This window comes from Salvelinus namaycush, chromosome 5, assembly GCF_016432855.1.
Source record: "Salvelinus namaycush isolate Seneca chromosome 5, SaNama_1.0, whole genome shotgun sequence".
In the NCBI taxonomy this organism is placed as follows: Eukaryota; Metazoa; Chordata; class Actinopteri; order Salmoniformes; family Salmonidae; genus Salvelinus; species Salvelinus namaycush.
In genome coordinates, this window is record NC_052311.1 from 1,632,121 (window position 1) to 1,649,052 (window position 16,932).

The following is a 16,932-nucleotide window of genomic DNA, read 5'->3' on the forward strand; positions in this document are numbered from 1 at the left end:
GCTCTGATAAAAGGAACAGCCAACAAGTACTAGGAGTCTGGATGCGCTCATCCTGCTTCCTGACTCTGAGCCAATCAGATGGGTTATTCACACATAGAAGTTCTCCATTTAGATGTGTGAAAGACATCTCTCTCTCTCTCTCTCTCTCTCTCTCTCTCTCTCTCTCTCTCTCTCTCTCTCTCTCTCTCTCTCTTTCTCTCTCCTAGTGAGAGGGTGGGACATGAACACACAGTGTTAGCCCATCCTGTGTGTGTTAATGTATATTCAGGCATGTGTGTTTTCCCGCTTGGTACGCTCAAGTCCATGCTTGTGTGTAAACATCACAGAGGTTCCTTACACAGAGAGCAAACATTATTAGGCTCAATCCCGTGTGAGAGGATAGGGTCTTGTTGTCTGAATGAAGCAGAGAGGCGAAGCGAGGCTCTTTATTTTTCTCTCCCTGAGTCTTGTTTTCGCAGGCTTTAACCTCAATTCCACGGGGGTCTTTTGCTTATCAAAGGCAGCGAAGGGAGGCTGGCAGGTTGAAGTGTGTTCATTGTGAACAAGGAAATGAAATTAGTGCGTAACCCTTGGTGTGTGTGTGGCCGGCTTGGTGTGTGTGTGTGGGTGTGTGTGTGGCCGGCTTGGTGTGTGTGTGTGTGTGTGTGTGTGTGTGTCTGTCTTCATCTAGGTGTGTGTAGGGGATTAGGGGTGGTGACTCTACACTGGGGAACACGGAGAGGAAGTGTGGACCAGGGAGAGGAAGAGAGGAACAGGGAGAGGAAGAGTGGAACAGGGAGAGGAAGAGTGGAACAGGGAGAGGAAGAGTAGAACAGGGAGAGGAAGAGTAGAACAGGGAGAGGAAGAGTGGAACACGGAGAGGAAGTGTGGAACAGGAATAGGAAGAGTGGAACAGGGAGAGGAAGAGTGGAACAGGGAGAGGAAGAGTAGAACAGGAAGAGGAAGAGTGGAACAGGGAGAGGAAGAGTAGAACAGGAAGAGGAAGAGAGGAACAGGGAGAGTGGAACAGAAAGAGTGGAACAGGAAGAGGAAGTGTGGAACAGAGAGAGTAGAACAGGGAGAGTGGAACAGGGAGAGGAAGAGTGGAACAGGGAGAGGAAGAGTGGAACAGGGAGAGGAAGAGTGGAACAGGGAGAGGAAGAGTGGAACAGGGAGAGTGGAACAGAAAGAGTGGAACAGGAAGAGGAAGTGTGGAACAGAGAGAGTAGAACAGGGAGAGTGGAACAGGGAGAGGAAGAGTGGAACAGGGAGAGGAAGAGTGGAACAGGGAGAGGAAGAGTGGAACAGGGAGAGGAAGAGTGGAACAGGGAGAGTGGAACAGGGAGAGGAAGAGTGGAACAGGAAGAGGGAGAGTGGAACAGGGAGAGGAAGAGTGGAACAGGGAGAGGAAGAGTGGAACAGGAAGAGGAAGAGTGGAACAGGAAGAGGAAGAGTGGAACAGGAAGAGGAAGAGTAGAACAGGAAGAGGAAGCGTGGAACAGGGAGAGGAAGAGTGGAACAGGAAGAGGAAGAGTGGAACAGGGAGAGGAAGAGTAGAACAGGAAGAGGAAGAGTGGAACAGGGAGAGGAAGAGTAGAACAGGAGAGGAAGAGTAGAACAGGAAGAGGAAGAGTGGAACAGGGAGAGGAAGAGTGGAACAGGGAGAGGAAGAGTAGAACAGGAAGAGGAAGAGTGGAACAGGGAGAGGAAGAGTAGAACAGGAAGAGGAAGAGTGGAACAGGGAGAGGAAGAGTGGAACAGGGAGAGGAAGAGTAGAACAGGAAGAGGAAGAGTGGAACAGGGAGAGGAAGAGTAGAACAGGAATAGGAAGAGTGGAACAGGGAGAGGAAGAGTAGAACAGGAAGAGGAAGAGTGGAACAGGGAGAGGAAGAGTAGAACAGGGAGAGGAAGAGTGGAACAGGAAGAGGAAGAGTGGAACAGGAAGAGGAAGAGTGGAACAGGGAGAGGAAGAGTGGAACAGGGAGAGGAAGAGTGGAACAGGGAGAGGAAGAGTAGAACAGGAAGAGGAAGAGTGGAACAGGGAGAGGAAGAGTAGAACAGGAAGGGGAAGAGTGGAACAGGAAGAGGAAGAGTGGAACAGGAAGATGAAGAGTGGAACAGGGAGAGGGAGAGTGGAACAGGGAGAGGAAGAGTGGAACAGGGAGAGGAAGAGTAGAACAGGAAGAGGAAGAGTAGAACAGGAAGAGTGGAACAGGAAGAGGAAGAGTGGAACAGGGAGAGGAAGAGTGGAACAGGGAGAGGAAGAGTAGAACAGGGAGAGGAAGAGTAGAACAGGAAGAGTGGAACAGGAAGAGGAAGAGTGGAACAGGAAGAGGAAGAGTGGAACAGGGAGAGGAAGAGTGGAACAGGAAGAGGAAGAGTGGAACAGGAAGAGGGAGAGTGGAACAGGGAGAGGAAGAGTGGAACAGGGAGAGGAAGAGTAGAACAGGAAGAGGAAGAGTGGAACAGGAAGAGGAAGAGTGGAACAGGAAGAGGGAGAGTGGAACAGGAAGAGGAAGAGTGGAACAGGGAGAGGAAGAGTAGAACAGGGAGAGGAAGAGTAGAACAGGAAGAGGAAGAGTGGAACAGGAAGAGGGATAGTGGAACAGGAAGAGGAAGAGTGGAACAGGGAGAGGAAGAGTGGAACAGGGAGAGGAAGAGTGGAACAGGGAGAGGAAGAGTGGAACAGGGAGAGGAAGAGTAGAACAGGAAGAGGAAGAGTGGAACAGGAAGAGGAAGAGTGGAACAGGAAGAGGGAGAGTGGAACAGGAAGAGGAAGAGTGGAACAGGGAGAGGAAGAGTGGAACAGGGAGAGGAAGGGTAGAACAGGAAGAGGAAGAGTGGAACAGGAAGAGGAAGAGTGGAACAGGAAGAGGAAGAGTGGAACAGGGAGAGGAAGAGTAGAACAGGGAGAGGAAGAGTGGAACAGGAAGAGGAAGAGTGGAACAGGAAGAGGAAGAGTGGAACAGGGAGAGGAAGAGTGGAACAGGGAGAGGAAGAGTGGAACAGGGAGAGGAAGAGTAGAACAGGAAGAGGAAGAGTGGAACAGGGAGAGGAAGAGTAGAACAGGAAGGGGAAGAGTGGAACAGGAAGAGGAAGAGTGGAACAGGAAGATGAAGAGTGGAACAGGGAGAGGGAGAGTGGAACAGGGAGAGGAAGAGTGGAACAGGGAGAGGAAGAGTAGAACAGGAAGAGGAAGAGTAGAACAGGAAGAGTGGAACAGGAAGAGGAAGAGTGGAACAGGGAGAGGGAGAGTGGAACAGGGAGAGGAAGAGTAGAACAGGGAGAGGAAGAGTAGAACAGGAAGCGTGGAACAGGAAGAGGAAGAGTGGAACAGGAAGAGGAAGAGTGGAACAGGGAGAGGAAGAGTGGAACAGGAAGAGGAAGAGTGGAACAGGAAGAGGGAGAGTGGAACAGGGAGAGGAAGAGTGGAACAGGGAGAGGGAGAGTAGAACAGGAAGAGGAAGAGTGGAACAGGAAGAGGAAGAGTGGAAAAGGAAGAGGGAGAGTGGAACAGGAAGAGGAAGAGTGGAACAGGGAGAGGAAGAGTAGAACAGGGAGAGGAAGAGTAGAACAGGAAGAGGAAGAGTGGAACAGGAAGAGGGATAGTGGAACAGGAAGAGGAAGAGTGGAACAGGGAGAGGAAGAGTGGAACAGGGAGAGGAAGAGTGGAACAGGGAGAGGAAGAGTGAACAGGGAGAGGAAGAGTAGAACAGGAAGAGGAAGAGTGGAACAGGAAGAGGAAGAGTGGAACAGGAAGAGGGAGAGTGGAACAGGAAAGGAAGAGTGGTAACAGGGAGAGGAAGAGTGGAACAGGGAGAGGAAGAGTAGAACAGGGAAGAGGAAGAGTGGAACAGGAAGAGGAAGAGTGGAACAGGAAGAGGAAGAGTGGAACAGGAAGAGGAAGAGTGGAACAGGAAGGGAGAGTGGAACAGGAGAGGAGAGTCAGAACAGGAAGAGGAAGAGTGGAACAGGAAGAGGAAGAGTGGAACAGGAAGGGAGAGTGGAACAGGAAGAGGTAGAGTGGAACAGGGAGAGGAAGAGTAGAACAGGGAAGGAAGAGTAGGACAGAAGAGTGGAACAGGAAGAGGGAGAGTGGAACAGGGAAGAGGAAGAGTGGAACAGGGAGAGGAAGAGTAGAACAGGGAGAGGAAGAGTAGAACAGGAAGAGGAATAGTGGAACAGGGAGAGGAAGGTGGAACAGGAAGAGGAAGAGTGGAACAGGGTTTGGCGCCCCCTTGGGTTGCCGTGGCGGAGATCTTTTTTGGGCTATACTCGGCCTTGTCTCAGGATGGTAAGTTGGTGGTTGAAGTATCCCTCTAGTGTTGGGGGGCTGTGCTTTGGCAAAGGGTGGGGTTATATCCTTCCTGTTTGGCCCTGTCCGGGGGTATCATCGGATGGGGCCACAGTGTCTCCTGACCCCTCCTGTCTCAGCCTCCCGTATTTATGCTGCAGTTTTATGTGTCGGGGGCTAGAGTCAGTTTGTTATATCTGGAGTACTTCTCCTGTCTTATCCGGTGTCCTGTGTGAATTTAAGTAGTCTCTCTCTAATTCTCTCTTTCTCTCTTTCTTTCTTTCTCTCTCTCGGAGGACATGAGCCCTAGGACCATGCCTCAGGACTACCTGGCATGATGACTCCTTGCTGTCCCCAGTCCACCTGGCCATGCCGCTGCTCCAGTTTCAACTGTTCTGCCTGCGGCTATGGAACCCTGACCTGTTCACCGGATGTGCAACCTGTCCCAGACCTGCTGTTTCAACTCTCTAGGACAGCAGGAGCGGTAGAGCACTCTCAATGATCGGCTATGAAAAGCCAACTGAATTTACTCCTGAGGTGCTGACTGCTGCACCCTCGACAACTACTGTGATTATTATTATTTGACCATGCTGGTCATTTATGAATATTTGAACATCTTGGCCATGTTCTGTTATATCTCCACCGGACAGCCAGAAGAGGACTGGCCACCCCCATAGCCTGGTTCCTCTCTAGTTTCTTCCTAGGTTTTGGCCTTTCTAGGGAGTTTTTCCTAGCCACCGTGCTTCTACACCTGAATTGCTTGCTGTTTGGGGTTTTAGGCTGGGTTTCTGTACAGCACTTTTGTGATATCAGCTGTTGTAAGAAGGGTTTTATAAATACATTTGATTTGAATAGGAACAGTGGAAGGGAGAGGAAGAGTGGAACAGGAGAGGAAGAGTGGAACAGGGAGAGGAGGTGGACAGGAAGTGTGAACAGGGAGAGGAGAGTGAACGGAAGAGGAAGAGTGGAACAGGGAGAGGAAGTGAACAGGGAGAGGAAGAGTGGAACAGGAAGAGGAAGAGTGGAACAGGGAGAGGAAGAGTAGAACAGGGAGAGGAAGAGTGGAAGAGGGAGAGGAAGAGTGGAACAGGGAGAGGAAGAGTGGAACAGGGAGAGGAAGAGTGGAACAGGGAGAGGAAGAGTAGAACAGGAAGGGGAAGAGTGGAACAGGAAGAGGAAGAGTGGAACAGGAGGGAAGAGTGAACAGGGAGAGGAGAGGAACAGGGGAGGAAGAGTGGAACAGGGAGAGGAAGAGTAGAACAGGAAGAGGAAGAGTAGAACAGGAAGAGTGGAACAGGAAGAGGAAGAGTGGAACAGGGAGAGGAAGAGTGGAACAGGGAGAGGAAGAGTAGAACAGGGAGAGGAAGAGAGAGTAGAACAGGAAGAGGGAACAGGAAGAGGAAGAGTGGAACAGGAGAGAGGAAGAGTGGAACGGGAGAGGAAGAGTGGAACAGGAGAGGAAGAGGGAACAGGAAGGGAGAGTGGAAAGGGAGAAGATAGAACAGGAAGAGGAAGAGTGAACAGGAAGAGAGAGTGAACAGGAGAGGGAGAGATGGAACAGGAAGAGGAAGAGTGAACAGGGAGAGGAAGAGTAGAACAGGAGAGAAGAGTAGAACAGGAAGAGGAAGAGTGGAACAGGAAGAGGGATAGTGGAACAGGAGAGGAAGAGTGGAACAGGGAGAGGAAGAGTGGAACAGGGAGAGGAAGAGTGGAACAGGAGAGGAAGAGTGGAACAGGAAGAGGAAGAGTGGAACGAAGAGGAAGAGTGGAACAGGAAGAGGAAGAGTGGAACAGGAGAGGAGAGTGAACAGAGAGAGAAGAGTAAACAGGAAGAGGAGAGTGGAACAGGAAGAGGAAGAGTGGAACAGGAAGAGGGAATGGAACAGGAAGAGAAGAGGGAACAGGGAGAGAAGAGTGGAACAGGGAGAGAAGAGAGAAAGAAGAGGAAGAGTGAACAGGAAGAGGAAAGGTGAACAGGAAGAGGGAGAGTGGAACAGGAAGAGGAAGAGTGAACAGGAGAGGAAGAGTAGAACAGGAGAGGGAGAGTAGAAAAGGAAGAGGGAACAGGAAGAGGAAGAGTGGAACAGGAAGAGGGAGAGTGGAACAGGGAGAGGAAGAGTGGAACAGGGAGAGGAAGAGTAGAACAGGAAGAGGAAGAGTGGAACAGGAAGAGGAAGAGTGGAACAGGAAGAGGGAGAATGGAACAGGAAGAGGAAGAGTGGAACAGGGAGAGGAAGAGTGGAACAGGTAGAGGAAGAATAGAACAGGAATAGTGGAACAGGGAGAGGAAGAGTGGAACAGGAAGAGGAAGAGTGGAACAGGGTTGGCGCCCCCCTTGGGTTGTGCCGTGGCGGAGATCTTTTTGGGCTATACTCGGCCTTGTCTCAGGATGGTAAGTTGGTGGTTGAAGATATCCCTCTAGTGGTGTGGGGGCTGTGCTTTGGCAAAGTGGGTGGGGTTATATCCTTCCTGTTTGGCCCTGTCCGGGGGTATCATCGGATGGGGCCACAGTGTCTCCTGACCCTCCTGTCTCAGCCTCCAGTATTTATGCTGCAGTAGTTTATGTGTCGGGGGGCTAGAGTCAGTTTGTTATATCGGAGTAGTACTTCTCCTGTCTTATCCGGTGTCCTGTGTGAATTTAAGTATTCTCTCTCTAATTCTCTCTTTCTCTCTTTCTTTCTTTCTCTCTCTCGGAGGACATGAGCCCTAGGACCATGCCTCAGGACTACCTGGCATGATGACTCCTTGCTGTCCCCAGTCCACCTGGCCATGCCGCTGCTCCAGTTTCAACTGTTCTGCCTGCGGCTATGGAACCCTGACCTGTTCACCGGATGTGCAACCTGTCCCAGACCTGCTGTTTTCAACTCTCTAGAGACAGCAGGAGCGGTAGAGACACTCTCAATGATCGGCTATGAAAAGCCAACTGACATTTACTCCTGAGGTGCTGACTTGCTGCACCCTCGACAACTACTGTGATTATTATTATTTGACCATGCTGGTCATTTATGAACATTTGAACATCTTGGCCAGTTTCTGTTATAATCACCCGGCACAGCCAGAAGAGGACTGGCCACCCTCATAGCCTGGTTCCTCTCTAGGTTTCTTCCTAGGTTTTGGCCTTTCTAGGGAGTTTTTCCTAGCCACCGTGCTTCTACACCTGAATTGCTTGCTGTTTGGGGTTTTAGGCTGGGTTTCTGTACAGCACTTTTGTGATATCAGCTGTTGTAAGAAGGGTTTTATAAATACATTTGATTTGAATAGGAACAGTGGAACAGGGAGAGGAAGAGTGGAACAGGGAGAGGAAGAGTGGAACAGGGAGAGGAAGAGTGGAACAGGAAGAGTGGAACAGGGAGAGGAAGAGTGGAACAGGAAGAGGAAGAGTGGAACAGGGAGAGGAAGAGTGGAACAGGGAGAGGAAGAGTGGAACAGAAGAGGAGAGTGGACAGGGAGAGGAAGGTAGGAAACAGGGAGAGAAGAGTGGAAGAGGGAGAGGAAGAGTGGACAGGGAGAGAAGAGTGGAACAGGGAGAGGAAGAGTGAACAGGGAGAGAAGAGTGGAACAGGGAGAGGAGAGTGGAACAGGGAGAGGAAGAGTAGAAACAGGGAGAGGAAGAGTGGAACAGTAAGAGAGAGGGAACATGGAGAGGAAGAGTGGAACAGGGAGAGGAAGAGTGGAACAGGAAGAGAAGAGTGGAACGGGAGAGGAAGGGAACAGGGAAGAGGAAGAGTGGACAGGGAGAGGAAGAGGCACAGGGAGAGGAAGAGTAGAACAGGGAGAGTTCAACAGGGAGAGGAAGAGTGGAACAGGAAGAGGAAGAGTAGAACAGGGAGAGGAAGAGTGGAACAGGAACAGGGAGAGTGGAACAGGAAGAGGAAGAGTGGAACAGGGAGAGAAGAGGTGAACAGAAGAGAAGAGGGAACAGGGAGAGGAAGAGTAGAACAGGGAAGAGGAAGAGTGGAACAGGGAGAGGAAGAGTGGAACAGGAAGTGGGGAACAGGGAGAGGAGGAGTGGAAGAGGAAGAGGAAGAGTGGAACAGGAGAGGAAGAGTGAACAGGAAGAGAAGAGTGGAGAACAGGAAGAGGAAGAGTGGAACAGGGAGAGGAAGAGTGAACAGGAAGAGGAAGAGTGGAACAGGGGAGAAGAGGGAACAGGAAGAGGAAGAGTGAAAAGGGAGAGGAAGGTGGAACAGGGAGAGGAAGAGTGAACAGGAAGAGGAAGAGTGGAACAGGAGAGGAAGAGTGGAACAGGGAGAGGAAGAGTGGAACAGGAAGAGAAGAGTGAACAGGGAGAGAAGAGTGGAACAGGGAGAGGAAGAGTGGAAAAGGGAGAGGAAGAGTGGAACAGGAAGAGGAAGAGTGGAACAGGGAGAGGAAGAGTGGAACAGGAAGAGTTAACAGGGGAGGAAGAGTGGAACAGGAAGAGGAAGAGTGGAACAGTGAGAGGAAGAGTGGAACAGGAAGAGGAAGAGTGGAACAGGAAGAGGAAGAGTGGAACAGGGAGAGGAAGAGTGGAACAGGAAGAGTTCAACAGGGAGAGGAAGAGTGGAACAGGAAGAGGAAGAGTGGAACAGTGAGAGGAAGAGTGGAACAGGAAGAGGAAGAGTGGAACAGGGAGAGGGAGAGTGGAACAGGAAGAGGAAGAGTAGAACAGGGAGAGGAAGAGTGGAACAGGGAAAGTGGAACAGGGAGAGGAAGAGTGGAACAGAACAGGGAAGAGTGGAACAGGGAGAGGAAGAGTGGAACAGGGAGAGGAAGAGTGGAACAGGGAGAGGAAGAGTGGAACAGGGAGAGGAAGAGTGGAACAGGGAGAGGAAGAGTGGAACAGGAAGAGGAAGAGTGGAACAGGGAGAGGAAGAGTGGAACAGGGAGAGGGAGAGTGGAACAGGGAGAGGAAGAGTGGAACAGGGAGAGGAAGAGTGGAACAGGGAGAGTGGAACAGGGAGAGGAGAGTGGAACAGGGAGAGGAGAGAGTGAACAGGGAGAGGAGGAGAGGAAGAGAGAACAGGAAGAGGAGAGTGGAACAGGAGAGGAAGAGTGGAACAGGGAGAGGAAAAGAGTGGAACAGAGAGGAAGAGATGGAACGGAGAGGGAACAGGAGAGGAAGAGTGGAACAGGAAGAGGAAGAGTGGAACAGGGAGAGGAAGAGTAGAACAGGAAGAGGAAGAGTGGAACAGGGAGAGAAGAGTGGAACAGGAAGAGAGAGTGGAACAGGGAGAGGAAGAGTGGAACAGGGAGGAGAGAAGATAGAACAGGAAGAGGAAGAGTGGAACAGGAAGAGGAAGAGTGGAACAGGAGAGAAGAGGGAACAGGAAGAGGAGAGTGGAACAGGAAGAGGAAGAGTGGAACAGGGAGAGGGAGAGTGGAACAGGAAGAGGAAGAGTAGAACAGGGAGAGGAAGAGTGGAACAGGGAAAGTGGAACAGGGAGAGGAAGAGTGGAACAGGAACAGGGAGAGTGGAACAGGGAGAGGAAGAGTGGAACAGGGAGAGGAAGAGTGGAACAGGGAGAGGAAGAGTGGAACAGGGAGAGGAAGAGTGGAACAGGGAGAGGGAAGGTGGAACATGGAGAGGAAGAGTGAACAGGGAGAGGGAGAGTGGAACAGGGAGAGGAAGAGTGGAACAGGGAGAGGAAGAGTGGAACAGGGAGAGTGGAACAGGGAGAGGGAGAGTGGAACAGGGAGAGGAAGAGTAGAACAGGAAGAGGAAGAGTGGAACAGGGAGAGGAAGAGTGGAACAGGGAGAGGAAGAGTGGAACAGGGAGAGGAAGAGTGGAACAGGAGAGGGAACGGGAGATGAAGAGTGGACAGAAGAGGAAGAGTGGAACAGGGAGAGGAAGAGTAGAACAGGAAGAGGAAGAGTGGAACAGGAGAGGAAGAGTGGAACAGGAAGGAAGAGTGGAACAGGGAGAGGAAGAGTGGAGGGAAAGGAGGGAAGAGTGGAACAGGGAGAGGAAGAGTGGAACAGAAGAGGAAAGGTGGAACAGGGAGAGGAAGAGTGGAACAGGGAGAGGAGAGTGGAACAGGAAGGGAAGAGTGACAGGAGGTGAACAGGGAGAGGAAGAGTGGAACAGGGAGAGGAGAGTGGAACAGGGAGAGGGAACAGGGAGAGGAAGAGTGGAACAGGAAAGTGGAACGGGAGAGGAAGAGTGGACAGGGAGAAGAGTGGAACGGAGAGGAAGAGTGAACAGAAAGAGTGGAACAGGAAAGTGGAACAGGAGAGGAGAGTGAACAGGAGAGGAAGTGGAACAGGGAGAGGAAGAGTGGAACAGGGAGAGGAAGAGTGGAACAGGGAGAGGAAGGGGACACACTATTTTCAAGCCATTTTCAACACGGTGGGCGGTGCTGTACCCCACGGTGGGCGTGTGTTTCAAAGTGTAAGGACTGTCCGATGCTCTTCCACGCTCAATCGAGAACCCTCCGCCTGGGACCTCATGGATGAATTAAGCTTTGGTGGGTTGATATCTAATAGTTTACAATTGCACTTTCATATTAGTACACCATTTGGCTTTCTTTGAACTAATGATAGCTAGCTACCAATTGGCTGGACCAGTTTTGACCAAAAGTGAACGATGTGTAACGTAATCTTCCTGCTTGCTAACCAACCAACAACGTCAATGCTGCTATCAAGCCAATCTACTAAATTTACCTGAATTAAATATATGAAACTGATCCTGACTAGATTGAATCTAATTTCACTGCGGTTGGTTAGTCGACATGCAATAATAACTGTATAATGGTATTCACTGAGATGAATGATTTGCATTGCTGCTGGTTTCATTAGAAACTGTTCGTCTGATGGGCGAGGCTGCCCTTGGTCTTCCGTGTGTACGTTGGAGGGCTAAAACATGAGGCTTTGACATATTATCCTGGAGGCAGACTGACACACCAAGTCTCATTACTTTGCATGAATGATATATCTCAACTTTAAACATTGCAAAATAAAAAATAAAATAAAAAAACATTTGTTTGGCTCCTTACTATTCTGTGGCTGCATGAAAAAACAGACATAACGTGAATTCAGCAATTACATTTGTTTACTTAACGTTTGTGAATCCCTGATGAAACAGTAACGTCCGTTACTCTAGTCAGGTTTAGTCAGGCTGATGAAACAGTAACGTCCATTACTCTAGTCAGGTTTAGTCAGGCTGATGAAACAGTAACGTCCGTTACTCTAGTCAGGTTTAGTCAGCTGATGAAACAGTAACGTCCATTACTCTAGTCAGGTTTAGTCAGGCTGATGAAACAGTAACGTCCATTACTCTAGTCAGGTTTAGTCAGGCTGATGAAACAGTAACGTCCATGACGCTAGTCAGTTTAGTCAGGCTGATGAACAGTAACGTCCATGACTCTAGTCAGGTTTAGTCAGGCTGATGAACAGTAACGTCCGTTACTCTAGTCAGGTTTAGTCAGGCTGATGAAACAGTAACGTCCGATACTCTAGTCAGGTTTAGTCAGGCTGATGAAACAGTAACGTCCATTTACTCTAGTCAGGTTTAGTCAGGCTGATGAAACAGTAACGTCATGACTCTAGTCAGTTTAGTCAGGCTGAGGAAACAGTAACGTCCATGACTCTAGTAGGTTTAGTCAGGCTGATGAAACAGTAACGTCCATGACTTAGTCAGGTTTAGTCAGGCTGATGAAACAGTAACGTCCATTGACTCTAGTCAGGTGTATATCAGGTGATGAAACAGTAACGTCCATACTCTAGTCAGGTTTAGTCGGTGATGAAACAGAACGTCATTACTCTAGTCAGGTTTAGTCAGGGTGATGAAACAGTAACGTCCAGACTACTAGTTCAGGTGTTGGTCAGGCTGATGAAACAGTAACGTCGTTATCTAGTCAGGTTTAGTCAGGCTGATGAAACAGTAACGTCCATTCCTTATCAGGTTTAGTCAGGCTGATGAAACAGTAACGTCCATACTCTAGTCAGGTTTAGTCAGGCTGATGTAAACCAGTACGTCCATTACTCTAGTTCAGGTGTAGTCAGGCTGATGAAACGTAATGTCCATTACTCTATAGGTTTAGTCAGGCTGATGAAAAGTAACGTCCATGACTCTAGTCAGGTTTAGTCAGGCTGATGAAACAGTACGTCCAGACTTCGTCAGGTTTAGTCAGGCTGATGAACAGTAACGTCCATGACTCTAGTCAGTTTTAGTCAGCTGAGAAACAGTAAGTCATTTACTCTAGTCAGGTTTAGTCAGGCTGATGAAACAGTAAGTCCATGTACTCTAGTCAGGTTTAGTCAGGCTGATGAACAGAACGTCCATTACTCTAGTCGGGTTTAGTCAGGCTGATGAAACAGTAACGTCCATTACTCTAGTCAGGTTTAGTCAGGCTGATGAAACAGTAACGTCCATTACTCTAGTCAGGTTTAGTCAGGCTGATGAAACAGTAACGTCCGTTACTCTAGTCAGGTTTAGTCAGGCTGATGAAACAGTAACGTCCATTACTCTAGTCAGGTTTAGTCAGGCTGATGAAACAGTAACGTCCGTTACTCTAGTCAGGTTTAGTCAGGCTGATGAAACAGTAACGTCCATGACTCTAGTCAGGTTTAGTCAGGCTGATGAAACAGTAACGTCCATTACTCTAGTCAGGTTTAGTCAGGCTGATGAAACAGTAACGTCCATTACTCTAGTCAGGTTTAGTCAGGCTGATGAAACAGTAACGTCCATGACTCTAGTCAGGTTTAGTCAGGCTGATGAAACAGTAACGTCCATTACTGTACTGTCTTAGCGTAGTGTTGAATAGATTCCACTCTCTGGACGGGAGGAAGTGCTCGGCTCGTTCTCCACACAGTGTGCACCTGTATGTACTCTGAAATCAACGCCCACCGTGATAAATAGCAACTCCCACCGTGATGTATAGCACCGCCCACCATGATGTATAGCACCGTCCACCATGATGTATAGCACCGCCCACCGGGTTGTATAGCACCGCCCACCATGATGTATAGCACCGCCCACCATGATGTATAGCCCTGCTCACCGTGATGTATAGCAACGCCCACCGGGTTACATAGCACCGCCCACCGGGTTACATAGCACCGCCCACCGGGTTACATAGCACCGCCCACCGTGATGTATAGCACCGCTGACCATGATGTATAGCACCACCCTCCGTGATGTACATCACCGCCCACCGGATTGTATAGCACCACCCACCGGGTTGTATAGCACCGCCCCCCAAGATGTATAGCACCGCCCACCATGATGTATAGCACCGCCAAACCGGGTTGTATAGCACCGCCCACCATGATGTATAGCACCGCCCACCGTGATGTATAGCCCTGCTCACCGTGATGTATAGCACCGCCCACCGGGTTACATAGCACCGCCCACCGGGTTACATAGCACCGCCCACCGGGTTACATAGCACCGCCCACCGTGATGTATAGTACCGCCGACCATGATGTATAGCACCGCCCACCATGATGTAAAGCACCGCCCACCGGGTTGTATAGCACCACCCACCGTGATGTACAGCACCGCCCACCGTGATGTATAGCACCGCCCACCGGGTTGTATAGCACCACCCACCGTGATGTATAGCACCGCCCACCGTGATGTATAGCACCACCCACCGTGATGTATAGCACCACCCACCGTGATGTATAGCACCGCCGACCATGATGTATAGCACCGCCCACCATGATGTATAGCACCGCCCACCGGGTTGTATAGCACCACCCACCGTGATGTACAGCACCGTCCACCAAGATGTATAGCACCGCCCACCATGATGTATAGCACCGCCCACCATGAGGTATAGCACCACCCACCGGGTTGTATAGCACCGCCCACCGTGATGTATAGCACCGCCCACCGTGATGAATAGCACCGTCCCCTTATGTATAGCACCGCCCACCATGATGTATAGCACCGCCCACCGGGTTGTATAGCACTGCCCACCGTGATGAATAGCACCGCCCACTGTGATGTATAGCACCGCCCACCATGATGTATAGCACCGCCCACCGGGTTGTACAGCACCGCCCACCGGATTGTATAGCACCACCCACCGGGTTGTATAGCACCGCCCACAAAGATGTATAGCACCACCCGTCATGATGTATAGCACCACCCGCCATGATGTATATTACCGCCCACCGGGTTGTATAGCACCGCCCACCATGATGAATAGCACCGCCCACTGCGATGTATAGCACCGCCCACCGTGATGTATAGCACCGCCCACCATGATGTATAGCACCGCCCACCATGATGTATAGCACCACCCACCGTGATGTATAGCACCGCCCACTGTGATGTATAGCACTGCCCACCATGATGAATAGCACCGCCCACCGGGTTTTATAGCACCACCCACCGTGATGTACAGCACCGCCCACCGTGATGTATAGCACCACCCACCGTGATGTACAGCACCGCCCACCAGATTGTATAGCACCGCCCCCCAAGATGTATAGCACCACCCACCATGATGTATAGCACCGCCCACCATGATGTATATTACCACCCACCGGGTTGTATAGCACCGCCCACCATGATTCATTGTTCTACAGATTCTGATTCAATGTTCTACAGATTCTGATTCAATGTTCTACAGATTCTGATTCAATGTTCTACAGATTCTGATTCAATGTTCTACAGATTCTGATTCAATGTTCTACAGATTCTGATTCATCGTTCTAGAGATTCTGATTCTTATCAAGATCTGCCTCATACTCAAATACCTTATATTTTATATTTTTATCAAATGTTTTTTTAAATATATTTTTTAATTAACAACACAACACATACACATACAAATGACAACATCATACAAACATCAACTACATCACCCCTGCCAAGACCCACTAGCACACCCCCCCATCTCCAACACCAGCGTCACTTTATGCCACACTTTAAGTTTATCTCAGTCACCCACACACTTATAATTTTTGGATAATAAAGCATGTGAACTTTCCAGTGCGTTAACGATGGTGAAATGGTTGATTTCCAGTTTAAGGATATACTTTTTTAAGATGATGGCCGAGAAAAGTAACATCCAACCCATCGGGTATCTCACTGCACCCTCATATGTCTTGAAATATACAGGCAGATGGATTATAAGTACATTTCCAGTAATACTTCTGACAGCCAACTTTCTAACTCTGCCCAAAACTTTTGGATACAACACCAAGTCTGGAAGGTTAAAACCACCCTCAGACTCAGGAAGGTTAATACCACCCTCAGACTCAGGAAGGTTAAAACCACCCTCAGACTCAGGAAGGTTAATACCAGCCTCAGACTCAGGAAGGTTAATACCACTCTCAGACTCAGGAAGGTTAAAACCACCCTCAGACTCTGGAAGGTTAAAACCACCCTCAGACTCAGGAAGCTTAATACCACCCTCAGACTTAGGAAGGTTAAAACCACCCTCAGACTCAGGAAGGTTAATACCACCCTCAGACTTAGGAAGGTTAAAACCAACCTCAGACTCAGGAAGGTTAATACCACCCTCAGACTCAGGAAGGTTTAAACCAGCCTCAGACTCAGGAAGGTTAAAACCACCCTCAGACTCAGGAAGGTTAATACCACCCTCAGACTCAGGAAGGTTAAAACCACCCTCAGACTCAGGAAGGTTAAAACCACCCTCAGACTAAGGAAGGTTAATACCACCCTCAGACTCAGGAAGGTTAATACCACTCTCAGACTCAGGAAGGTTAAAACCACCCTCAGACTCTGGAAGGTTAAAACCACCCTCAGACTCAGGAAGCTTAATACCACCCTCAGACTTAGGAAGGTTAAAACCACCCTCAGACTCAGGAAGGTTAATACCACCCTCAGACTTAGGAAGGTTAAAACCACCCTCAGACTCAGGAAGGTTAATACCACCCTCAGACTCAGGAAGGTTTAAACCAGCCTCAGACTCAGGAAGGTTAATACCACCCTCAGACTCAGGAAGGTTAAAACCACCCTCAGACTCAGGAAGGTTAAAACCACCCTCAGACTAAGGAAGGTTAATACCACCCTCAGACTCAGGAAGGTTAATACCACTCTCAGACTCAGGAAGGTTAAAACCACCCTCAGACTCTGGAAGGTTAAAACCACCCTCAGACTCAGGAAGCTTAATACCACCCTCAGACTTAGGAAGGTTAAAACCACCCTCAGACTCAGGAAGGTTAATACCACCCTCAGACTCAGGAAGGTTAAAACCACCCTTAGGCCCAGGAAGGTTAAAACCACCCTCAGACTCAGGAAGGTTAAAACCACCCTCAGACTAAGGAAGGTTAATACCACCCTCAGACTCAGGAAGGTTAAAACCCACCCTCAGACTCAGGAAGGTTAATACCACCCTCAGACTCAGGAAGGTTAAAACCCACCCTCAGACTCAGGAAGGTTAATACCACCCTCAGACTCAGGAAGGTTTATACCAGCCTCAGACTCAGGAAGGTTAAAACCACCCTCAGACTCAGGAAGGTTAATACCAGCCTCAGACTCAGGAAGGTTAATACCACCCTCAGACTCAGGAAGGTTAATACCACCCTCAGACTTAGGAAGGTTAAAACCACCCTCAGACTCAGGAAGGTTAAAACCAGCCTCAGACTTAGGAAGGTTAAAACCACCCTCAGACTCAGGAAGGTTAATACCACCCTCAGACTCAGGAAGGTTAAAACCACCCTCAGACTTAGGAAGGTTAAAACCCCCCTCAGACTCAGG